The following is an 18,331-nucleotide window of genomic DNA, read 5'->3' as shown; positions in this document are numbered from 1 at the left end:
TAAGGCAGGTCTATTTCCAGTTTTTTAAGGAATCTCCACACTGTTCTCCATAGTGGCTGTACTAGTTTGCATTCCCACCAACAGTGTAAGAGGGTTCCCTTTTCTCCACACCCTCTCCAGCGTTTATTACTTGTGGACTTTTGGATCACAGCCATTCTGACTGGTGTGAAATGGTACCTCATAGTGGTTTTGATTTGCATTTCTCTGATAATGAGTGACGTTGAGCATCTTTTCATGTGTTTGTTAGCCATCTGTATGTCTTCTTTGGAGAAATGTCTATTTAGTTCTTTGGCCCATTTTTTGATTGGGTCATTTATTTTTCTGGAGTTGAGCTGTAGGAGTTGCTTGTATATTCTCGAGATTAGTTGTTTGTCAGTTGCTTCATTTGCTATTATCTTCTCCCATTCTGAAGGCTGTCTTTTCACCTTGCTAATAGTTTCCTTTGATGTGCAGAAGCTTTTAAGGTTAATTAGGTCCCATTTGTTTATTTTTGCTTTTATTTCCAATATTTTGGGAGGTGGGTCATAGAGGATCCTGCTGTGATGTATGTCAGAGAGTGTTTTGCCTATGTTCTCCTCTAGGAGTTTTATAGTTTCTGGTCTTACGTTTAGATCTTTAATCCATTTTGAGTTTATTTTTGTGTATGGTGTTAGAAAGTGTTCTAGTTTCATTCTTTTACAAGTGGTTGGCCAGAGTTCCCAGCACCACTTGCTAAAGAGATTGTCTTTAATCTATTGTATATTCTTGCCTCCTTTGTCAAAGATAAGGTATCCATATGTGCGTGGATTTATCTCTGGGCTTTCTATTTTGTTCCATTGATCTATATTTCTGTCTTTGTGCCAGTACCATACTGTCTTGATAACTGTGGCTTTGTAGTAGAGCCTGAAGTCAGGTAGGTTGATTCCTCCAGTTCCATTCTTCTTTTTCAAGATCGCTTTGGCTATTCGAGGTTTTTTGTTTTTCCATACAAATTGTGAAATTATTTGTTCTAGCTCTGTGAAGAATGATGTTGGTAGCTTGATGGGGATTACATTGAATCTATAGATTGCTTTGGGTAGTATACTCATTTTCACTATATTGATTCTTCCAATCCATGAACATGGTATATTTCTCCATCTGTTAGTGTCCTCTTTGATTTCTTTCACCAGTGTTTTATAGTTTTCTATATATAGGTCTTTAGATTCTTTAGGTAGATATATTCCTAAGTATTTTATTCTTTCTGTTGCAAAGGGAGCTAACACGTGTCCCCTGCATTGGCAGGTGGGTTCTCTATTGCAATTACTCTTTTAAGTAGGTAAATTAAGCTTTTAGTTGGAGTTTCAATATCAAACTCAAAAATAAATAGAATGAGTAGATAGAAAAGTAGAAAGATAGAGTAGATCTGAAAAGCACTATGAACCAGTTCAATGTAATTAGAGGGTTTCCCTGGTGGTTCAGATGGTAAAGAATCCACATGCAGTGCAGGAGACCCAGCTTCGATCTCTGGGTCAGGAAGATCCCCCAGAGAAGAGAATGGCTATATCCGCTCCAGTATTCTTGCCAGGAGAATTCCATGGGCAGAGGAGCCTCGTGGGCTACAGTCAATAGGGTCATAAATAGTTGGACACAAGTGAGCGACTTTCAATATCAAACTCTCAAAAATAAACAATGAATAGACAGAAAAGCAGAAGGCTAGAGTACACCTGAAAAGCACTATGAACCAAGTCAACATAAGTAAGATTTATACAATTTTCACACAACAGTAGGACAATTCTATTCAAGTTCCCATAAACTATAAACCAGGAGACATTGGAACATATCCAGGTACCTAAAAAACAAAGGTGCAAACATTTCATTGCCCAAAGGCATTGAAATCATACATTCTATTCTCTTGTCCCTGTAGCATTATGTTAGAAATTAACATCAAAAGATATTAAAAAATAACACTTATTTTCAAGTGCAATGTGAAGTTTGCCAAGACAGAACTTTAACTTAGCCATTGAAAGCCTCAATAAAGTCATAAGACTGAAAAAACAGAGAGGATGATTGCAGAGGAGAAAGCATTTAAATGAGAAATTAACATCAAAATGAGAAGTTACTACCAAAGTTACTTTAAAAGCCCCATGTATTTGGAATTTAAATGTCCACTTTTAAATGATAGGTCTATCTAAGAAGCCATAACAAGGAAGATTTGAAAATATTTGTAACAATAAAAATGAAAACAGAATTTATCATAATTTGTTGCGTGTAGCTGAAGCTGCTCAATGTGACTGGTAGGTAGATTCTTAACCAGGGGACCAGAAGTCCTCATTCACCATTTTAACTGTTAGGTGAACCAATGTGGGTTGTGAAAGAATTCATAGAAGTGTTAACAAGAGAAGAAAGGAAAGTTTTTATTCACTTTTCCAGGGAGGAAAGGGGCAGACGCATAGAGTGGCTCTGGCCTTGGAGGCAGAGGGTTGAGTCTTTTATGGAGTTTAAGGGGCAAAATGCAGGAAAGAGGGGGAGCGCTCACGTCTATTCTGGACTCCAGCAGCATCCGGGCGGGCTGCTCTCTATAAGATGTGGTTTTTCTGGGAATCTGTAACCTCTTGTCTTCAGTAATTTTCCAGTCCTTGGGTGTCTGCATGAGACTTGATAGTGGCCTTTGACAGATGTTACTCTATTCTGAACAGTGTTAGATGAGTTTACATTTCCCCCTCGGAATAGTAACTTATTCTTCAGTGTTACATGCGCTTCCCTGATGGCTCCGTAGTATAGAATCCGCCTACAGCTTTAGAGATTCTGGAGACCTGGGTTCGATCCCTGGTCAGGAAGATCCCCCTGGAGGAGGAAATTGCAACCCACTTCAGTATTATTGCTGGGAAAATCCCACAGGCAGAGGAGCCTGGTGGGCTGCCGTCCGTGGGGCCAGAGTTGGACACGACTGAGGCAACTGGGCATGCCTGTGCCCGAGTGCTACATGGGACTCAGCTCACCCATTTTTGGGGAACTGAGGCTGAGGTCTCCTTTTCCATAACTTCTCCCCACTGAGCTGGGAATGGAGCTATTTTCCTTGGGAGGCCAGGTGGGTTGTCTTGGAGGTGAATGAAGACCCTTGACAGGGAAGAAAGGTTTGGTAAGGGCAGTGAGATGGATTTTTTAAGAAAAGAGAGGAGAAACCTGGTAAGACAGGAGCCGGGGCGCTTACCTGGTGGTCCAGTGGTTAAGACTCCTCCTTGCAATGCAGGGAATGCGCATTCAATCCCTGGTTGGGGAAGTAAGATCCCACATGCCGAGGGGCAGCTAAGCCCATGCTCCACAACTACTGAGTTTGTACTCGAGAGTCTATGCTCTGCAGCTAGAGGTCTGTGCCCCACCAGGAAAGATGCCGCATGGCAACGAAGGTCCCCATGCTGCAACTAAGATCCGACACGGCCAAATAAATGAATAAAGATTTTAAAAAGAAAAAGACAGGAGCCCGAATGCAGGAGCAGAGTCTGGCAGTTGTGGCTGAGCGCATGATGGCTGCAGTGAGAGCTGCGGCCTCAGTTACCGGGACCGACAGAGCTTCTCGTGTAGTCCAGTATCTGCAAAGGTGGGTGAGGGCCCAGACCTGGTGCAGGGGCGCATCAGGGTCACGGGGCACGACGGTGCGGGTTTGGATCCAGGTAGGAGGCGTACGGAGATATGCCAAGGTCCGGAAGGAGGGTGTGCAGGCTGTAAGAGTCATGTTCAGGAGGAAGCTTGTACCTGAGCCTTCTAGCAGGGGGCAGATGGCAGTCGGAGCAGTCCCGCCAAGGGGGTTAAGCAGGCAGAAGCTTTGGGAAGGCTGGAGGTGTTATTTTCCCAGGTGAGACGCTATTATCAAAAAGCAAAGCCCCAAGCTTTGGGGGAAAGAAAGAGCCGATGTGTCTGGGGCAGGTCCTACACTCTCCTGTGCAGGGGAGGCGCCGCGGGACATCTACAGGTGAGCCCAGGAGGCAGTGGTGCATTTGACAGGATGACAGACACAAGTCCCGCGCAACGGTCGTTCGTTCAGGAGGATGTTGGTGTTGTGTCGTGCTCAGTTGCTCAGTCCTGTCCGACTCTGCGGCTCCACAGACTGTAGCCCGCCGGGCTCCTCTGTCCGTGGGATTCTCCAGGCAAGAACACTGGAGTGGGCTGCCTCCTCCAGGGGATCTTCCCGACCCAGGGATCGAACGCTTGTCTCTTATGTCTCCTGCATGGGCAGTGGGTTCTTTACCACTAGTGCCCCCTGGGAAGCCCTCTTAATGTCTAGAGCTTGAGACACCTGTTGGGTAACTTGAGAGGTGAAACCTGGGTGATATTTTTGTCCTGAGACTTCCAGGGCGATCCCTCTTCTCACAGTTGTATCGTAAGAAGGGCTTCTCCAAGTCTGGGAGGGCCAGGGCCGGAGAGGAGGTGAGGGCTGTCTGGAGGGAGGAAAAGGCTGACGCGAGAGAAGAGTTCCCCTCCAGGGGTTCATTTTCAAGTCCCTGGAGGGCCTCAGAAAGAGGTCCCTTTATCAGGCCACAGTGCGGTATCCAGATGTGAAAGGAACCAGTGAGGCCCAGAACCGCCCTTAATTCCTTTTCATTATGACGAAGGAGAGAGGCTATAAGCTCTTTGTGTTGAATAGTGACTGCTTGCTCTCCTGGGGACAAGAGAATTTCTAGATGTTTGACTGGGGCTTGGTTAGTTTGTGCTCTGGAAGGAGAAACTCAGTAGCCCTGCAGAGCTGAGTGGATGAGGAGGGCAGTGGTGTCGGTAAGGGTGGTCCAGGCGACAGAGGAGGAAGGACGCCGTCAGCGCAGTACATGAGCTGTGAGAATGAAGTTAGAGCACTCCCAACACTGTACGCAAAAATAAACTCAAAACGGATTAAGACCTAAACATAAGGCCAGAAAGGCAAACACAGGCAGAACACTCTCTGACATAAATCCCAGCAAGATCTTTGACCCACGTCCCAGAGTAACAGAAATGAAAACTAAGATGACCAAGTGGGACCTAATTAAACTTAGAAGCTTTTGCACAGCAAAGAAAACTAAAAACAAGGTGAAAAGACAACCCTCTGAATGGGAGAAAATAATTGCAAAGGAAGAAACCAACAAAGGATTAACATCTAAAATATACAAGCAGCTCAATGTCAGAAAAACAAACAACCCAATCGAAAAATGGGCAGAAGACCTACATAGACATTTCTCCAAAGAAGACATACAGTTGGCCAACAAACACAGGAAAAGATGCATAACAACGCTCATTATTAGAGAAATGCAAATCAAAACTAAAATGAGATATCACCTCATGTGGGTCAGAGTGGCCATTATGAAAAGAATCTACAAACAATAAGTGCTGGAGAGGATGCAGAGACGAGGGAACCCTCTTGCACTGTTGGTGGGAATGTAAATTGATACAGCCACTGTGGAGAAGAGTATTCCTTAAGAAACTAGGAATTAAACTACCACATGACCCAACAATCCCACTACTGGGCATATACCCTGAGAAAAATGATGATTCAAAAAAGACAGGTGTACCCCAATGCTCAGTGCAGCGCTATTTGCGATACTCAGGAGATGCAAGCGACATAGCTGTTCACTGACAGATAAATGAATAATGAAGATGTGCTGCATATATACACTGGAATATTACTCAGCCACAAAAAAGAACAAATTTGAGTCAGTTGTAGTGAGGCAGATGAACCTAGAGTCTGTCATATAGGGTGAAGTAAGTCAGAAAGAGAAAAACAAATGTTGTTTATTAGTGTATATATCTGGAATCTAGAAAAATGGTTCTGATGAACTACTGGCAGGGCAGGAAGAGAGATGCAGACACGGAGAATGGGCCTGTGTGTTGAGGCAGTCTGCATGCGGGTCGGAGAAGAATTTCTAGACAGAGAGCATTTTAGAAGGGAGTGAGTTTATAAGAACAAAGGGCAGAGATAATGTGAGCACTGTGGGCCAACCTCCTGACAGACCAGGGAGAGTCGACAGTTACTGTGAGTTAATAGCCAATTTTTACAGCCTCAAGACAAAGAAAATTTCTGCTGGAAGGCTGGCGTTAGATGATTGGTTAGGGTGCTATAGGGTGTTAACTGGAGCGGGCATCTTTGTCTAATTTGCAGTCAGGAAGCCTGCTAGTGATGATCAGGAGGCTTTTGGCAATGGTTACAGAGGGGCTCAGTCAGCTGTGGAGGTGACCTTGGTTCTGGGCTCCAGTTCTGACTCGCACCTGTGGCCTTGGGGCAGGACTTGATGCTGTGGACAGCGGGGGAAGGAGAGGATGGGACAATTGAGAGAGAAGCATGGACGTATATACACAGCCATTCGTAAAACACCCAGCTAGTGGGGAGCTGCTGCATAGCACCGGAAGCTCAACTCAGGGCTCTGTGAGGACCTAGAGGGGCGGGATGGGGGTGTGAGGGAGGCTCAAGAGGGAGGGGATACATGTATACCTATAGCTGATTCACGTGGTTGTACAGCAGAAACTAACATGGCACTCTAAAGCAATAATCCTTCAATTAAAACTTTTTTTTAAAGAAATAAATTACTTACCCACAACAAGGAATAGAGGAATCTGAAATGCATATTGCTATGTGAAAGAATCCAGTCTAAAAAGGCTATATACTGTAGGATTCCAACTATACAAAATTCTGGAAAAGGCAAAGCTAGAGAGAGAGCAGCAAACAGATTGGTTTCCAGGGGTTTGGGGAGGGAGTGGACTAGACAGGGGATTTTTAGAACAATGAGGCTATTCTCATGGTGCTGCAATGGTGCCTATGTGACACCGGGTATTTGTCAAAACCGACAGAATCTTACAAAACAAAGAGTGAATTGTAATGTATGCAAATTTTTTTTTAATTGGAGAGATCGGGATATATCACAAAAAAATGCAGACTCCAATGCAGAATCAAGAGACTCTAACTGTATTCCAAATACGTGAGACAACCTCACTGAAGGAATCGGGGCGGGGGGAACTTGCTGACTTAACTTTTGAAGGGAAGAGGCTGTAAGGTGAAGGGCGAAAGAAACTGCACGTACAGCGTTCTATGGTTGACAAAACCGCTTCCTTCGGGAGACGGGGATTGTGACCCGCCTCTACACGCGCGGTGGTAGTCTACTCGCTCAGTCGTCTCTGACTTCTGTGGCCCCGTGAACTGTAGCCCGCCAGGCTCCTCTGTCCATGGCATTTCCCAGGCAAGAATACTGGAGTGGGTCGCCATTTCCTCCTCCAGGGGATCTTCCCCAGGTATCCTGCATTGCAGGCGGATTCTTTACCGACTGAGCCACCAGGGAAGATTTACTCTACATGCATAGAGGATTTGAACAGTTTAATGAACTGATGACAATGCAGGAGCCAGGTTTCTCTCTGAGGAAGTGGGAATTTATAAATCAGCAAGGGTAGGAGGCGAGAATGACCCATGTAACGGATTAGCGTTGCAGATATCAGTAAGAATTTATGTTTAACTTAATGTAGATACAAACGACAGGAATAGGCACCTATGTGTATGCACAGGTGATCGGGGTCGCTGTGGCTGTGTAACTATCACCACAATGGGTTGCTAAAAGCAAGCAAAATGCCAGGGACGGCAAGGCCAAGGTCAGCGCGTCAGCAGGACTGCCTCTCTCTGGAGGCCCCGGGGGAGAGTCTATCCCTGCTTCTTCCAGGTTCTGGCTTCAGGCATTCCTTGGCTTGTGGCTGCCTCACTCCAGTCTCACCTCCAGGATCACATCACCTCCTGTTTGTGCGTCTCTCTTCTCTGTGCGTCTCTCCTCTTTATGTCTCTTTTATAAGGACATATGCTGTGGCATTCAGGGCCCACCCAGATAATCCAGGGTTATCTCCACATTTGCAACACCCTTAACTTAATCACAATTGCAAAGATCATTTTCCCAAATAATGTACATTCCAGAGGATCCAGGGACTTAAGGTAGATATCTTTTTTTTGGAGGTGGGGGAGCATCTTCAGCCCACCACACGCAGGCTAGTACACACCCATATTTCTCCTCCCTGTCGGCTGAGGAGGCCTAAGCAAGCATGACCTGGCGGCAGCAAGTAGGCCCATTGCCCAGACTTTGGTTTCTAAGTCCGTGATCTGGTGGAGGCAACTGGGGCCCTTTGGATCAAGGGCTGATCCTACAACCCGGGTAGGATACATACAAGCCTTCTAGCGCCTTCTCAAATGACAACAATAATAACACATTTATGGGAGTATTTCAAAGTGGCAAAGGAGCCAGATGAGAGTGTTCTCAATGGCCAGAGCTGGGGAAATTTGAACAAGAACAGCAAATAATACTCAATTACGACCCAAAGTATAAAATCACTATCCATGAGTCTGTATTGGCATAAATAAATGACTGAGCAAATCAATAAGCTGGACAAATCTCCCATGAAGAATTCTGAATAACTTGTGTAGACACTTTACCTAAAGGAGGAGAATGTGATGATGCATCTTTGAGTGTGGGCTGTGAATAGTGACTTCCTTCCACGCAGAACACTATGGAAAAGGGAGGAAAGAAGGTCACTTCCCGCTGGAGAAACCTGACAAATACTGCTTCAGCCTGGTGATGAAGGCCAGCGTCAGTGGTCACAATGCACGGTGATGGTCTATACTGTTGATACAGCATAAGGAAAACGACACTTCACCTCTGAGCTCTTCCTCCCAGAACCCAAAACCCTAGTTATCATGATAAAAAACATGAGGCATGTGTGAAATAGATCGCTAGTGGGAAGCTGCTGTATAACAGGGAGCTCAGCCCAGCGCTCTGGGACAACCCAGTGGGATAGGATGGCGGGTGGCTGGGGGAGGCTCAGGGGAGGGTATGTATGTATACACATATGGCTGGTTCACATTGTTGTACGGCAGAAACCAACAACATTGTAAAGCAATTGTCCCCCAACTAAAAAAGAAAACTGAGGGACATTCTACAAAATACCTCACCTGTACTCCTCAAAACGTTGAGGTCTTTGAAGACAAGGAAAGTCTAAGAAACCATCACAGCCAGGAGGAGCCTAAGGAGGCATCACAATTAGCCGTGGTGTCTTAGATGATGTCCTGGAATGGAAAATGGACATTAGGGAAAAATGAAAGAAATCTGAATAGAGTGTGGGCTTAATTTAATAATATGTATATGTACTAATTCGCTCAGTTGTGTCCGACTCTTTGCAACCCCAGGACTGTAACCCACCAGGCTCCTCTGTCCATGGAATTTCCCAGTCAAGAATACTGGAGTGGGTAGCCATTCCCTTTTCCAGGGGATCTTCCTGACCCAGGGAGCGAATGTGAGTCTCCTGCATTGCAGGCAGATTCTTTACCATCTGAGCCACCAGGGAAGCCCCAAGTTAATAATAATGCATTAATATTGGCTCATTGTCACAAATATGCCACACTACTATTTTCTATTAGTAAAATGTGACTAATAGAAGCAAGGTGTGCAGAGGTGGGGGGTAATATATTGGTACTATCTGTATGATGTGCTCAATTTTTTCTGTAAATTTAAGTGTCCAAAAACAAAGTCTGTTGATAAAAAAAAAAAAAAATACTGAATAAGCATGCTGCCTGGAAGCACCAGGGTGGATGAATCAGAGGCTCAGGCTTGACCAAAGAGGCGGGGGCTCTCTAAATCCCCGAGGGAGGAAGGGCCAGGTGAGTTGTTGGGAGTGTCAGAGTCCGTCCATGTAAAAGCGCATAGATCCTGAGACTCTCAGGAGAGAGGGATAGTGAAGAAAGCATCTTTTAGAGGGAGGACAGTGAAGACCTGAGTGTTAGGAGGCATTGAACCGAGGATGGTATCAGGATTTGGGACTGCAGAGTGGAGAAGGACCACCTCCTTGTTAACGATGTGTAGATCCTGGGCTGGACCATAGGTGCCACCTGCCTTTTTGATGAGTAGAATAGGGAGCTATAAGGGGAGTTGGTGGATCCAAGGAGTCCAGCATTTAGAAATTTGTTATTGAGGGGTCTTTGAGTTCTAAGGCCCCTCAGATCTTCCACTTTCACAGGATGTTAAGAGCGATGGGGACAGTGAGAGAGGTCCCCAGTGGTCATAGTGACAGGAGGTTAGGTGAGAGGCCCTCCTGGGGGGTTGATGTCCCACACAAATGAGGGAATCTATTTATTTCTAGTGGGAGGGGGGAGTGCTGAGCATCAGAGGACGAGCCTCCTAAGATTCCAGGGAAGGAGGCTTGTGGCTGGAGAATCAGCTGAGTCCTTCATTTGGTCATAAGGCCCCTGCCTACGAGTGGGGTGGGAGAATTGGGAAAGACAGGAGAGGATGCAAGATCTGATCTCCAGCGAGCAGACTAAGTCAAAGGTTTGGAACATGGGTTGAGTTTTGCTTTCTCCTCCGATAACAGTGATAGGCAAGGGAATCAAGGAACCCGAAAGCTCGAGAAGAACAGAGTGAGGGGCTTCCGTATCAATTAAGAAATTGATTTCCTTACCTGCTATCGAGAGAGTTACCTGAGGCTTGGCCAAGTCTATCTGACATCGTGGAGCCAGGGAGAGCAGCGTCTGGCCAGATAGTCAGAAGGTTGTAGAAGTCCTCAAAGAGCTGCGGGGGCAGAGGAGGTCACCTCAGGGGCATCGCTGCTTCCGGAAGGGGATTTTGTCCCCTCGAATCGAGGAGAGGCAATCTCGCTTCCGGTGCCCTGTTAGTTTACAAAGTGGGCACAGTCCTGGGGTACCTTTCCCAGGTAAGCTCAACTCCAGTGCCCCACTTGTTTGCAACTGAAGTAGGAGCCAGCGCTGGGGCTCAGCGGCTGTTTTCCTTCTTGCTGATTAGGGGGCCACGGATAAGTCTTATCCTGAAGGCCTCTCTGATCGACAGCAGTGGCAATCATTTGGAAAGATTATTCCAGCTCTCAAGACCCTTTTGGGTCGCCTTCCCTCTTTTCCTTTCGTACATCCTCATCTCAGTTGTTAAAGACCTTAAAGGCTAGTCAGTGAGTTTGGACTGGGGAGTCTGAGGGCCCTTTTTCAATTTCTGGAGTTTTCAGTGGCTATCAGGGCTGACTGAGAGATGAAATACAAACCCTAACCCTAACCCAAGAGAGTTTCGTCTGTCTGAGAGGTTAAATCTAAATCGATGAAAAGGCGGAGAGCCTCTGAAAGGTCAGACCGATTCACACTGTTGTACAGCAGAGAGTAACATAACATTGTAAAGCAATTATACTCCAATTAAAAATTTGTCTAGGGCTTCTCTGGTGGTCCAGTGGTTAAGAATCTGCCTTGCAATGCAGGGGACACCAGTTTGATCCCCGGTCCGGGAAGATGCCACATGCATGGGGTTCCTAAGCCTGTTACCGCGACCACTGAGCCTGTGCCCTGGAGCCCGTGAGCCACACTACCGAGCACACGCGCAGCCACCACCGAAGCCCGCGTGCCCAGAGCCCGTGCCCAGAGGTGCCCAGAGCCCGGACCCTGCCACAAGAGGCCGCCGCAACGAGGAGCCCGCGCAGCGCGAGGGAGGAGCCCCGCTCGCTGCAACCAGAGAGAGGGCCCTCGAGCAGTGACCAAACAAAGACCCAGCACGGCCAAAATAAATAATAAGTACGTATTTTTAACTGTTTAAAAAACAACAAGGCTAAAGGTTTGATTACATTGTTTTTGACAAAGAAGCTTAACCAAGTCGCTGTGACATACACTATTTTAAGATAACAACGAGAAGTATGACTGGTAACACTATACCAGGACATATCCAAGTTTCAGAAATGTACACAGTTTCTAGAATGTCTATCTCAATACATTTACCAATACAGTATAATCTGAGGAGGCTTGTCACTCCTTTACAAAGCTTCCTATTTAATTTAACATACCAACCAATCCTAGTTAGTTTAATATTTCTCTCTGACATGCCTTAGGGGCCCTCTGAAGCATTCCAAAGTTAGCTGGAGGTCAAAAGAAACTTGAATTAGAATTTAGGGGCTGGTGCACTGGGATGACCCAGAGGGACGGTACGGGGAGGGAGGTGGGCGGGGGGTTCAGGATGGTACACCCATGGCGGATTCATGTTGATGTATGGCAAAACCAATACAATGTTGTAAAGTAATTAGCCTCCAATAAAAATAAATAAATTTATATTAAAAAAAGAATTTAATAGGAAGTTTGTCAAACAATATCAAAGTTTCAAAACACTTGGTCAAATAGAATCATGGGTCACTGTGAATATTTATTCACTTAATCAATGTGACAAAAGATTTAAAAAGCAAATACAGATCACTTAAAGACAAGTCCACACAATCTGTTATCAAAGGCAGCATTCCAAGAAAACTTTGAACCAAATCTAGTCCTGCACAGGCCTACTGCTAATAACAAAATCAATTTGCCTAGTTAAATTCCATCTAATCCCAGCCTGTCCATACATGAAGCTCCTTTTGCAGGGCTCCTCCTTCTGCAAGCCTTTCACAACTTTCTGTGTCCATATTAATTGGCCCTTATTCTTCCTTCCAGAAGCAACTAGCTCTAGGATAAAATTACCCGCTTTTCCTTTGAGAAAAATGTATTTTCGGGCTTCCTTGGTGGTCCAGTGGTTAAGAATTCACCTTGCAATGCCAGGGACACCGGCTCCCCTGGCCCGGGAAGCTCCCACACGCCGAAGGGCAACTACACCTGTGTGCCACGCCTGCTGGGCTCCGGAGCCCGCGGGTCACAGCTGCTGAGCCCGTGTGCAGCGACCTCTGAGGCCTGCGCGCCCTGGGGCCTGTGCTCCACAACAGGAGATGCTACGTTTGAGATTGAGAAGCCCGTGCAGCACAGCTCGAGGGCAGCCCCACTCTCCACAGCTAGAGAAAGCCCGCGCGCAGTAACGAAGACCCAGTGCACCCACAATAAATAAAGATGTATTTTTTGAGTGTATGTTTCATTCTTCATGCTTTCTTACACATCCTACTTTCCTGGCATACTGAAATGTTTCTCTTATTATTTCAGTAGCTTTATTTACATAGACTATAATTTTAGCCCTTAAAAACCTTAATCTCCAGGAAAAAACAAGAAGCAAGCAACTGTGGACTGTCTGTCATACTAGCGTTTCCTGATCGGAACTTATGAACACATCCCCTAACTTCCTGAAAGATCTGTTTACTCACAGTAGGATTTCTTTCCTCAATGTGATGTAAGACATGTGTCTAACAAACCCAAACATCCTTAGTTTTCCTTTCATCAGAAGGCAGAGGTAAGTGAACTTAGAACCACCCAGCAATTAACGTTCCAATGTTTTGTCCTCTTTGAAGTGATCCATATAGTCAATGAAATTTTGTTATTTGACTTAATTTAGCAAGTTGCCAAAATCTGGGGAGGCTATTCTTGAGTAGACATTCCTAAAACATGATTATTCCAAAAGAGTTAACCCAAAAAAACTATCTCACTTACATATAATTTTCTAGAGTTTTATCACATCAAATAACTTTTCTTGCTGACAAATTTGCAACAGATATAAGGTCTTATTTGACCTCTAGTAATCAGGTAAAAATAGGAAAATGAGTACGTCAAGGCTGTATATTGTCACCCTGCTTATTGAACTTATATGCAGAGTACATCATGAGAAACGCTGGGCTGGAAGAAACACAAGCTGGAATCAAGACTGCAGGGAGAAATATCAATGACCTCAGATATGCAGATGACACCACCCTTATAGCAGAAAGTGAAGAGGAACTAAAAAGCCTCTTGATGAAGGTGAAAGAGGAGAGTGAAAAAGCTGGCTTCAAATTCAACATTCAGAAAACCAAGATCATGGCATCTGGTCCCATCACTTCATGGGAATTAGATGGGGAAACAGTGGAAACAGTGTCAGACTTTATTTTTCTGGGCTCCAAAATCACTGCCGATGGTGACTGCAGCCATGAAATTAAAAGACGCTTACTCCTTGGAAGAAAAGTTATGACCAACCTAGATAGCATATTGAAAAACAGAGACATTACTTTGCCAACAAAGTCCATCTAGTCAAGGCTATGGTTTTTCCAGTAGTCATGTATGGATGTGAGAGTCGGACTGTGAAGAAAGCTGAGTGCCGAAGAATTGATGCTTTTGAACTGTTGTGTTGGAGAAGACTCTTGAGAGTCCCTTGGACTGCAAGGAGATCCAACCAGTCCATTCTGAAGGAGATCAGCCCTGGGATTTCTTTGGAAGGAATGATGCTAAAGCTGAAACTCCAGTACTTTGGCCACCTCATGCGAAGAGTTGACTCATTGGAAAAGAGTCTGATGCTGGGAGGGATTGGGGGCAGGAGGAGAAGGGGACGACAGAGGATGAGATGGCTGGATGGCATCACCGACTCGATGGACGTGAGTCTGGGTGAACTCCGGGAGTTGGTGATGGACAGGGAGGCCTGGCGTGCTGCAGTTCATGGGGTCGCAAAGAGTCGGACACGACTGAGCGACTGAACTGAACTGAACTGAATCAGGTACAGGGCTTCCCTGGTAGCTCATCTGGCAAAGAATCTGCCTCCAATGCAGGAGACCCTGGTTCACTTCCTGGGTTGAGAAGATACCACTGGAGAAGGGATAGGCTACCCATTCCAGTATTCTTGGGCTTCCCTGGTGTCTCAGATGGTAAAGAATCTGCCTGCAGTATGGGAGACCTGGGTTCCACCCCTGGGTTGGGAAGATCCCCTGGAGGAGGGCCTGGCAACCCACTCCAGTATTATTGCCTAGAGAATCCCCATGGACAGAGGAGCCTGGTGGGCTACAGTCCACAGGGTCACAAAGAGTCAGACGCAATTAAGAACAGCACAGCACAAACTTGGGTACAGCAGAAGTACTATATTTAACATTAATGAGTCTAAAGACAGGTTCATATTAATCAAACCAATGAGCTTAAGCTAGGTTTAATACAAGGTATTAATCTAATGAATTCATTCTGGCCAGTTTCTTTTGCATTTCTGATAATTTGTATATGTGCTCAATTTCCTTTAAGGCAATGGAATAGAGCTCATTTTTGAGTTAATTTTGACATCCATCCATATATACAAAGAACTCAAAATATTCCTGCTTAAATTTTAAAAATCCTTTATTTTTCTCTGCAGTCTCAGGGATCACAGATAATTAAACAGAAGTTCCTGAGAGCCAGGTAGACCATTTATATCCCCAAAGCAGGTTCATCCTAGAAAACTGGCTTCTTCTAACAGCCTAAGCAAAACTCAGCCACCTTGGCCATTTCAGGGATTTTTTTTTTCACTTTCCAAATATGTCTATTACTGCCTGATAGTAATAAGCAATAATAACACGTCATTCACTCACATTCACATCCCTCACTTTCAGAGGAACATGAATCAGCATTCAAGTCACCAGGACACTTAACAAAAGAAACCAGGAAGAGAGCACAGGATATGGAGTCAGGTGCAGAGACACTCACACCCCCAAGAGAAAGCCAGACCAGTTCCAAAAGACTCACTTTGCTGTAACGGCAGAGCTATTGGGGATCTTTGTTCTCCGGGTACCAGGGAGTACTAAACCCAAACAGTATTACAATCAAAGTCTCATCTTCTTTCATTTGTGGGAGTGTAACTGAAGATCTCCCAGTTTTGCAAAATACACCCTAAGGGGACCACAAGATGGAACAGAGCTCTGATCACTCATACTTAATTATCCATGGCGGGTATTGGCAAACAGTGAACAAACCAACCATCACAATGCAAATCGGTCTCTCAGGGGCGCAGTTTTCCAGCCACAGAAAAGATTCCCAGCCAAGTCACACGACCAAGTCTTAGTTCAAAGGGGAAATCCCAGCCAGGGCGCCACTGGAGGTGAAGCCCACGCACTAGGGAAGGCTACCCTGGCGTCATCACCTGCGAGCGCCCCACAGACTTCTCAGTCAGGCAGTGCGAGAGCCTTGTTTCCTCTACTACAAAAACCGAAGGTGTTAAAGACAGAAATATAGATCAGTGGGACAAAACAGAAAGTCCAGAGATAAAGCCACAGACCTATGGACACCTTATCTTTGACAAAGGAGGCAAAAATACACAATGGAGAAAAGACAATCTCTTTAATAAGTGGTGCTGGGAAAACTGGCCAACCACATGTAAAAGAATGAAACTAGAACACTTTCTAACACCATAAACAAAAATAAACTCAAAATGGATTAAAGATCTTAATATAGGGCCAGAAACTATAAAACTCCTAGAGGAGAACATAGGCTAACACTCTCTGATATAAATCATAGCAAGATCCTCTATGACCCACCTCCCAGAGTAATGGAAATAAAAACAAAAATATACAAATGGGACCTAATTAAACTTAAAGGCTTTTGCACAATGAAAGAAACTATAAGCAAGGTGAAAAGGCAGCCTTCAGAATGGGAGAAAAACAATACCAAAGGAATCAACTGACAAAGAATTAATCTCCAAAATACACAAGCAGCTCATGCAGCTCGATATCAGAAAAACAAACGACCCAACCAAAAAGTGGGCAAAGAGCTGAACAGACATTTCTCCAAAGACCTACAGATGGCTAGTAAACACATGAGAAGATGCTCAATATCACTCACTATCAGAGAAATGCAAATCCAAACCACAATGAGGTCCATCTCACTCCAGTCAGAATGGCTACCATCAAAAAGTCTACAAACAATAAATCCTGGAGAGGGTGTGGAGAAAATGAAACCCTCTTACACTATTGGTGGGATTGCAAACTGGTACAGCCACTATGGAGAACAGTGTGGAGATTCCTTAAAAAACTGGAAATAGAACTGCCATACCAACCAGCAATCCCATTGCTGGGCATACACACAAAGGAAACCAGAATTGAAAGAGACACATGTACCCCAACGTTCATCGCAGCACTGTTTACAATAGCTAGGACATGGAAGCAACCTAGATGTCCATCAACAAATGAAGGTTAAGGAAGTTGTGGTACATATACACAATGGAATATTACTCAGCTATAAAAAGGAACACATTTGAGTCAGTTCTAATGAGGCAGATGAAACTGGAGCCTATTATACAGAGTGAAGTAAGTCAGAAAGAGAAACAATAATACTGTATATTAACACACATATATGGAATTTAGAAATACGGTAATGATGATCCTATATGCAAGGCAGCAAAAGAGAACAGACTTCTGGACTCCGTGGTAGAAGGCGAGGGTGGGATGATTTGAGAGAATAGCACTGAAACATGTATATTACCATATGTAAAATAGATGACCAGTCCAAGTTAGATGCACGAAACAGGGCACTCAAAGCCAGTGCTCTGGTACCACCCAGAGGGATGTGATGGGGAGGGAGGTGGGAGAGTGGTTCAGGATGGGGGAACACATGTGCACCCATGGCTGATTCATATCGCTGTATGGCAAAAAAAAATCACAATATTGTAAAGCAATTATTGTCCAATTAAAATTAATTAATTACTTAAAAAAATCAAAGGTGCTAAGGGTCAGCTACCCTGAGACAAATGCACTCATGCAGCTGCCCTTTCGGGGCCACCAGTGCCCAGGGGCCAATGTGCCACCGGGGGGTGTCCACTTGTGACTCAGGCTCCACAGCCGACACCAGAATTGTTTTTGAACCAGTGTTGGTCTGCTTGCCCACATGCAGTAAAGCATCTACTGACACCAGGTGGTGGCAAAGGAAGGCACAGCGTTTATTGTAGGGCTCCAGACAAGGAGTTGGGAACAGAGAATGCTGCTGCTGCTAAGTCGCTTCAGTTGTGTCTGACTCTGTGCGACCCCATAGACGGCAGCCCACCAGGCTCCCCTGTCCCTGGGATTCTCCAGGCAAGAACAGTGGAGTGGGTTGCCATTGCCTTCTCCAATGCATGAAAGTGAAAAGTGAAAGTGAAGTCGCTCAGTTATATCTCCTTCGCAACCCCATGGACTGCAGCCCACCAGGCTCCACCGTCCATGGGATTTTCCAGGCAAGAGTACTGGAGTGGGGTAATCCTAAAAAGCCCAAATTCCCCAGTGAGTTCAAGGCAGCCTTTTTTAAGTCATTTTTAAAAATAATTTATGTATGTATTTCTTTTCCGTTGCGCTGGGCCTTCGTTGCAGCGTGCGGGCTTTCTGTAGTCGCGGCAAGCAGGGGCTTGCTCTGCACTGTAGCCTGCTTCTCAGTGCAGTGGCTTTGCTTGTCGCAGAGCACAGGCTGCAGGCGTGCAGGCTTTAGTACTCGCGGTTCGTGGACTCTAGAGTTTGGGCTCAGTAGTTGTGGCCCACGGGTTTTAGTTGCTCCATGGCATGTGGAATCTCCCTGGACCAGGGATTAAACCCATGTACCCTGCATTGGCAGGCAGACTCCTATCCACGGTACCACTCTGGAAGTCCTAGAATGGCCTCTTAAAAGGCAAGAGCGGGGAGGGAAATTGCAGGGTATGTGAATGGCTCGTGCACAATTCTCTGACTGGTAGATGGTGAGGGAACAGGGTGATGTCACCGGGGTTAACAT

The sequence above is a fragment of the Bubalus bubalis genome, chromosome 20, assembly GCF_019923935.1.
Source record: "Bubalus bubalis isolate 160015118507 breed Murrah chromosome 20, NDDB_SH_1, whole genome shotgun sequence".
NCBI classification, from domain to species: domain Eukaryota; kingdom Metazoa; phylum Chordata; class Mammalia; order Artiodactyla; family Bovidae; genus Bubalus; species Bubalus bubalis.
Note: the sequence above shows the minus strand (reverse complement) of the source record.